Source organism: Echinops telfairi, unplaced genomic scaffold, assembly GCF_000313985.2.
Source record: "Echinops telfairi isolate 266 unplaced genomic scaffold, ASM31398v2 ScPeMD7_19;HRSCAF=73, whole genome shotgun sequence".
NCBI lineage: Eukaryota > Metazoa > Chordata > Mammalia > Afrosoricida > Tenrecidae > Echinops > Echinops telfairi.
Window position 1 is genome coordinate 5,156,613 of NW_022103916.1, and position 8,194 is coordinate 5,164,806.

General features: G+C 42.7%; 1 pseudogene; it reads right to left on the bottom strand.

Moving 5' to 3' along the window:
• Positions 1-1,856: 1,856 nt before the first annotated feature.
• On the bottom strand, positions 1,857-2,241 carry LOC101645883 (annotated as a pseudogene).
• Positions 2,242-8,194: the final 5,953 nt, after the last annotated feature.

Below are 8,194 nucleotides of genomic sequence, written 5' to 3' on the forward strand. Positions count from 1 at the left end.
CCGCGTCCCCGCAGCGTTTTAAAAAAGTCCCGATTTTTGGAAAGAATGCACGACAAGCTAGGGTAGACGGTTTTCGGCTGCCATGTGGCTATTTTGCCAGGATATGAGTTTTATCAATGGTGTCCTGCTTTACCAATGTTAAAATCTGGTCAGCTTACTCTACATGGGAGTAGAAAGACTTTCTCCCTTGAAGGGGCTGGGTAGTTTCAAACTGTTGACCTTGTGGTTAGCAGCCCAACGCATACCCACTATACCATCAGAGTTCCTAGAAGGAAGTTTATGGGCTTACAGTTACAACTGTTTGTAACTACCGTAAGGGGTCTGGCTGTATAAAATGGGACTGTTTAAAACTTAAGAACAAACAGAAGTATGTCCTTTCAGTTCCTCATTACCATCCCATGCTCAGAGGATTCAGAGGTTTGCACCAAGGAGAGAAAACACTCTTTGATTGGCGCAGGGGCCACCATGTTGGTGTTAAATCTCGTGTCTTTATAAAAACCTCTTCCGCAGAGCATCAAAACCTTAAAAATCATTGGAGTTTCAAACGAGTAACAAATTTTGCCTCCTTGAGAGCCAGTGCCAATATCTTTAGGACCGACTGCTGATTTACAACCCATTCTTCTTAGCAATGATACGCCTGTTACTCTATTGGAGAGACTTGCTATCTAAGTGGCAGTGCCACATACGGTGTACGGACAGCAGGGGAATTCTAGGGAACTCATCTACTCCAGATGACTCTTTTCGTAAAGGAAGGGTTGTTGTTGTTGTTGTTAGATGCCATCAAGTCTGTTCTGACCCACAAGGACTTTCTGCACAACAACAGAAGGAGACAGTGCCTGCTCCTGCGCCCTCCTCGCCATTGTTCTTATGCTTGAGCCCACTGTTGCAGCTGCTTGAGGGCCTTCCTCTTTGCATTACCAAGCCTGATGTTCTTCTACAGGGACTGGACATATCCAGTAATTGTACATAGTTGGACATGTAAGATGAAGTTTGGCTATTCTTGCCTCTAAGGAGCACTCTGGCCCTACTTCTTCCAAGACAGTTTTGTTTGTCCTTATGGCAGTCCACGGACTCCCAAGATTCGTCACCAGCAGAATTCAAATGTATGGGTTCTTCTTTGGTCTTCCTTATTCAGTGTCCAACTTTCACATGCAGATGAGGCAATTGAAAGGAAGGTTAGAAGATACTTTATACTTATCCAAGTTTTGATGGACATACAGACAACAGGACAGGTTCAGGGAGGAAGAGAAGAGTTAGACCAAGTATCTACTGAATTGGGGCAAAAACAACTAACGATGAGGGAAGAGTTTTATTAGCTGAACCATGCAGGTTCAAATAGACACTTCTAAACCTTTGCCTAAGTCCTGGTGGTGTAGTGGGATAAGCATGGAGCTGCTAACTACAAGGCTAGTGGTTCAAAACCCACCAGGTGCTCTGTGGGAGAAAAGATGAGGCTTTCTACTCCCATAAATATTTATAGTCCCAAAAACCCACAGAGGCGTTTTTACTATGTCTTACAAAGCCTCTATGAGTCAGAATCAATTTCATGGTAGTGAATTTGATTTTGGAAGTCTTTGCTATAAATAGTCCAATATCCTTGGAAACCAGACACTATCGCAGGTTCAGAACCTGTTAGTCAAGATTTCCTTCCAAAGAGTTTGATTGTGCCATGTGCCAGTCCCTTAATTTATTTATTGTAAGTTTAACTTTTTGTGCATTGGTTTAAGGCTTACAGAGCAGAGTAGTTTTCCATTCAACATTTCATACCTGTTTTCCCCATGTCATTGACTGCAATCCTCACAATGTAGCATCACGTGTCCCCTGCTCCCTCCCAGTATTTCTTTTCTTTCTTTTTTTACCAACAGATAAATCAATTTATTAAAATAGTTGATTTAAGCATCTGCAATGGTGACTTCAACCTCTCCTCCAGGTTCAATACTTATGGAAGTGATCTGCTTCACTATCTCAGAAGGACTGTGCAAATTAATGAGACGCTTGTGGATTCTCATTGGAATCGATCCCACCTTCACCACAGGGAGTTTTCCTGGTGGTGATTCTCAGAGTCTTGGTAGGCATCCTAACTGGTCCCTTCACTTTCAGGTTCTCCTCCTCAGCCCCTCTGATCAAGTCAGCACACACGTTCTCCAAGGATTTCATGTTGCGGCTGGTCAGAGTAATTCTAATCCGGTGAATGGCCACCTCTGGTTCCACAGGTGTCTTTCCGGTGTCCTTAAATGCCATGGCAGCGGGGCGCTTCCTGACTGACTTGTTCCTTGACGCTTGAGGAAAGTGAACAGCGGTGAGTCAGGAATGGGAGCAGGGGGTCACGGAGCACGGTGGGATGGCGGCCGCGTCTTCCTCAAAGAGCCCTCCCAGTATTTCTTGTCACTGCTCCCTCTTTTCCAAGCAGAACTTTGTCCTTGGGTGAATGTTCCCCCTTGGCTCGCAAATGGTTGATTACTCCAAGGAGCATGCAGTTCCCTAGTGTTATTTTTCCTCTTCTAGGCCTGTCTATTGTTTCCCTGAAAGTTGGGCTGTTGAGTTCATTTTCAGATTTAAAGGGTGACTAAGAGCCATCTTTAGTCTCAGGAGTTCCCCTAATCTATTGGACCGGTAAGTCTGGCCTCTTTACTGATTTTGAGTTTTGTTCTACATTTTTTTCTCCTTCTCTGTCCAGGACCTTCTAATATCCCTCTCTCAGTAACTGGTAGTGGTAGTGCCAGTCCCTTTAATACTCCCATTTTGCCTGTCAAGAAAGAAAATGACAGGGATGGAGATTTGTATAGGATTTGAGGGCTATTAAGAGTATAATTATTCCTAGATTCCTTGTAGTCACTAATACTCATTTACTGTTGGCCCAAGTGCCAAGCGATGTGGTGTACTTCACAGTTATAGATCTCTGCAATGCCATTTTCACCACTCACAGTTCATGAAGATAACCAATTTCTGTTTGCTTTTACCTGGAAGAACAAACCATTGCGTTGGAGAGTTTTACCCTAGAAGTACACTGAAACGTCTACCTATTTCGCACAGGTATTGCATTCAGATTTAGCCCTATTTTCATTTCAATATGGATCAGTGCTATTTCAGGACATAGATGACCTCATGGAGTATTCCAATGCCATGGAAAATAATGTCTGGCCAACAGGGGACACACAACATTTAGTTCCAGTGGCTTGTGTTTATTTTCCACGCCTGATAACAGTAGCAGCAACAGCTCAGCTAGTAGAGAGAACTAACCGCTGACATGTTGTTAGAGAATGGTTAAAGTTTGTCTCACATGCAGTGACTGCTAGTCTCAAATCTACTCTAACCCAACATTTAACTTGCTGTTAGCTGCCTCAAATGATCATATGCATGTTGCCAAGGCTTTGAATCCTGCTACCCTTTTCCCCGAGGAAGAAAGAGCACTGCATGACTGTGTTGATTGGACAGATAAACTCCTGGCCCCCAGAGCTCTCCAGGAAACTCTTCTGGGCAATCCTTCTTTCATTCTATTCTAGGATGGCTCTTGAAACCAAGTCCAGCCAACCAAAGGTCAGCAATTCCAGACCACCAGCCACTCCCCAGGAGAAAAAACAGGGCTTTTTATTCCCATAAAGAGGGACAGTCTTAGGAAAACCTCACAGGGGAAGTTCTACCTTGTCCCTACAAAGTCCCTATGAGTCGAGACCGATTCTATGGCAGTGAGTCTGGAGACTCTGGGGTACTTCCTCAGAGGTAGTGGACAGTGGTCCTTTACTCCAGGTGACTTCAACACAACAAGCTGAGTTGACTCTTCTCCCAGCTCCAAACTATAACTATGATTGAGTGATGACATGCAAATATTCTCATTGGGTGGAGACATTTCGATGTCAGAATACCACTGCAACTTTTACTGATAACAAACTACTAGACAAAATTTTCCCTATTTGGGAAAATAGGGAAAATAGAGCACCTCATGCTCTGAATTGATAGAGAGTCACGTTTTATTGGCAAAGTTCTAGAGGCATCTTGTGATGTTTTTCTCATTTCGTGTATATTACACTGTCCATATCACCTGCAATCTCCTGGACTGGCTGAAAGGATGAATGGAATGATAAAGATAGGAACTCTTGTCCACTGTTGGCGGACCTGTAGGTATGTCCAGACATTATGGAAATTGACTTGGCGATATCTAAAACACATGGAAATTGAGCTACCATACGACCCAGCAATCCCCCTACTGGACATATACCCAGAAGTGAGAAAAATCAAACCACGGCCAGACATCTGTGCTCCAGTGTTCATCGCGGCACAGTTCACAATTGCAAGGAGTTGGAATCAACCCAAATTGCCACCAACAGATGAATGGATGAAAAAACTGTGGTCCATACATACAATGGAGTATTTCGCATCCCTAAAAAGCAGCGATGAACACATGAAGCATATTGCCACATGGGAAGAACTGGAGGAAATTTTGCTAAGTGGAGTAAGCCAAGCACAAAAGGACATGTACAACATGAGTCCACTGAGGTAAGCTCAAAAAATCCAAAAGGGGCATAGGGAAGAAGCTACTGTATACAAACATTCGTGGGGTGAGGTACAGGTAATATGGCAGGGGCCACACTAAACCCAGGGATAGATATGGTAGCCCACTAAAAAGGAAGGGGAAGAAAAGACATCGGTAACAGGGCACTAACCCACCCCAGGGGAGGGTGTTGTTTATATCTCCACAGGGTAAGAGGGACCAGACTCCAACCCAGTGCTTCAAGATCAGAACGCAACACACTGGCACGAAGCAGGGAACCAATAGAGAGGCCTGAGGGGCCAGCCCCATGACCAAGTAAGTGGACAGCACCACCCTTCCCACTAGAATTCATTTCAGAGGACAGCACTGAAGCTACAGCTGAGAGAGAGGGACCTGTCTGATCAGAGCACACAGGAGCAAATGAAGGGGGAGGAAGAGAGAGTGGAGCACATCCTGGCCCGCCAAGCCCTGAGGATGATATTTCTGCTCAGAGCAGCCAATGCACAGAGAGGACTATAGACCCGATCCTACCACAAGACATGATGTCCCTCACTGACCCATAGCACTATAGGGGACAAAACTGGAGACACGGTGCAGGAAATTGCACCTGACCTGACCCCAGCACACTGAGGTGAAACACTAAGGATGTGCAACAGAACAGCAAGGGGAGCAGAGCAATGAAGTCCCCAGGGAACACCAAAAATAGACTGTGGGGCCAGGACATGACGCCCCATCAGACTAGACTGGAAAACACTCGTAAAGGACAACAAATAGAACTTGAACTAGTTATATGCTTTTGTTTGTCATTGGCTTTTTGTTGTTGTTGGAGTTATTGTTTTATTTTCTATTCTTATTTTGCTTTGCTTGGACTTGTGTTTGTGCATATTATTAACTCTGCATGTCTATTTAGATAAGATAGGCGGGATACACAAGCCAGAGGAGAAAACAACGGGACGACAGTTTGGGAGGGGGGGCATGGGAGAGGGGGAGGTGGGGGACAGAAGTGGGTGTTAACAAACCGAGGAACAAGGGAACAACAAGTGACCCAAAACCGATGGCGAGGAGGGTGTAAGAATTCTGGTAGGGTTTGATCAAGGGCAATGTAGCTGAGAGGAATTACTGAAACCCAAATGAAGGCTGAACATGATAGTGGGACAAGGAGAGAGTTAAACTAAATAGAGGGAAGAATTAGGAGGCCAAAGGCATTTATAGAGATCTAAATACAGGCATGTACAAATGTAAATATATTTATATATGACAACGGGGATTTATGTACATATATTTATAGGTTTAGTATTAAGGAAGCAGATGGACATTGGGTCTCTACTCAAGTGCTCCCTCAACACAAGAACACTTTGTTTTAATAATCTGGCATTCTGAGATGCTCACCTTCCCAACACCATCATTGAAGACAAATGGGTGCATAAGCAAATGTGGTGAAGAAAGCTGATGGTGTGGTGCCTGGCTATCAAAAGATATAGCATCTGGAGTCTTAAAAGCCTGAAGATAAACAAGCAGTCATCTACCTGAGAAGCAACAAAGCCCACATGAAAGAAGCATACCAGCCAATGTGATCATGAGGTGTCAAGGAGATCAGGTATCAGGCATCAAAGACCCAGAACAAAATATCATGCCAATGTGAATGGGGGAGGGGGAGTGTGGAGTGGAGGCCCAAAGTCAATCTGTAGGCAATTGGACATCCCCTTACAGAAGGGTCGAGGGGAGAAGACAGGCAAATCAGGGTGCAGTACAGCACTGATGAAACATACACCTTTCCTCTGGTTCTTTAATGCTTCCTCACCTCCATTATCATGACTCTTAAGTCTACCTTACAAATAAGAGCTGAAAACACAGGGAATACAGGACAGATAAACTCCTCAGGACCAATATTGAGAGTAGCCATATCAGGAGGGTAAGGGGAAGGCAGGGGGGAGAAAGGGGGAACTGAACCTACCTATAACCCCCTCACAGGGGGATGAACAACAGATAAGGGGGTAAAAGGAGACATCTGACAGTGCAAGACATGGAATAATAATGATAATTTATAAATTATCAAGGGTTCATGAGGGAGGGGGAAAATGAGTTGGTGATACCAGGGGCTCAAGGTGAAAGCAAATGTTTTGAGAATGATGAGGGCAACAAATGTACAAATGTGCTTGACACAATGGATATATGTATGGATTGTGATAAGAGTTGTATGAGCCCCCAATAAAATGATTTTAAAAAGACACTTATATGATTAAACTATTGAATTGTAAGATTTGTGAATTATGTGCCAATAAAACCATTAAAAAAACAACAACCAAAGATCCAGCTAGCTAAATTTACAGCCTCTTTAAATCTAATGTGACCTCAGGTGTTATCTACTAATTAATCTATCATCCACTAATTTTGGTCCTCATAAATTAACCCTTTTGAGAGCATTGCTGGGCATATTATGCCTCTTCCATACAATGGTATAGCCCCTGATTCAATGTGAATTTCTGGTAGCCTAGTTAAGTATTGCCAAAGTTTCATGCAATGTGCTAAGATGAGTGATGAAATAATTAAACATGCTTATTTATGCTGCATAGCTCAATGATTGGAAATATTGGAAATAGCACCAGATGAAGAATTCTTGGGAACCAAGATGGAAGGGTCCTTATTTGGTTTTATTAATCAATGAATTTGTTGCAAAATTACAGGGTATAAAATCCTGGGTCCATCTTCCTCAGTTGAAGAAGGCCAGAGTCCGTGATTGGGTGTTTGAGTCAGATGGGGGACTGAAGCTGAAATTCAGATGCCCTCATAAAACAACCACTGCCACCAACAATCCTTCTGACGAGTGACTGAGTTCTAAAAACAATTTGATTAGCCTCATATGCGCTAATTGTTATATCTTTCTGTTAATTTCTTTTTTTTCCTTTCTGTTAATTTCTATTGATAGATTGTAATCTGAAATAATGTTGATTGTTACTGTTTATTCTATTAGAACAGATGCTTGGAATAATACTATTTTTGTTAGACTGTCACAATCTGTAGGAAGTGCTAGTAATCCAACACTGTGTTGAATTTGTCATAAGAATTCCCATTCTGTTTGGGAGAATTCTGACCCTTTTGCAACTTCTATTTTAAACTATCACTTGATTCCTCCTACTCCTTTAAAGTAAACTTTTACCTGTGAAAATGAGGGGAAATTGCGGACTCCACATTGGTAAACCAACTACTTTTAGTACTAGGTTTTAATCATACTTGGGTCCAGTTAAATGATTACTCCCATAATGGCCAGTTGCTTAAAATATATCCTCACTAGCCTTGTAAAGAGTGACCATTTCATAATAATGCATCAAACTTTCCCCTAATGTTTAAGTGACTAATATGAAGAGTGTTACAAGCTACAGTTGAAAGTACAGTTCATAATCTGTCACACACACCCCCATGTTAATAAGAATGAATGTTGAAAAAAAAGTGTGGAATTGCAGTATAGAAGACCATCTCTTTGTGATAATTCCCTAAAGGAACTTGATTGTCACATGAAATTTTTTCTATACTATACCCTGTTTCCTCTAGACAAATTTTATGTGCCTTTTATGGGTATGTGTTTCTGTGTGGTGGATCTAATTGCACTAGTTTAAATGATCCCACTCTGTGGTAGTCACCTACTCTGGTGTCAATTTAAGGATTAAGACTGTAGGGGTGGAGTCTAGGCTGTCAATCTGGAGACAG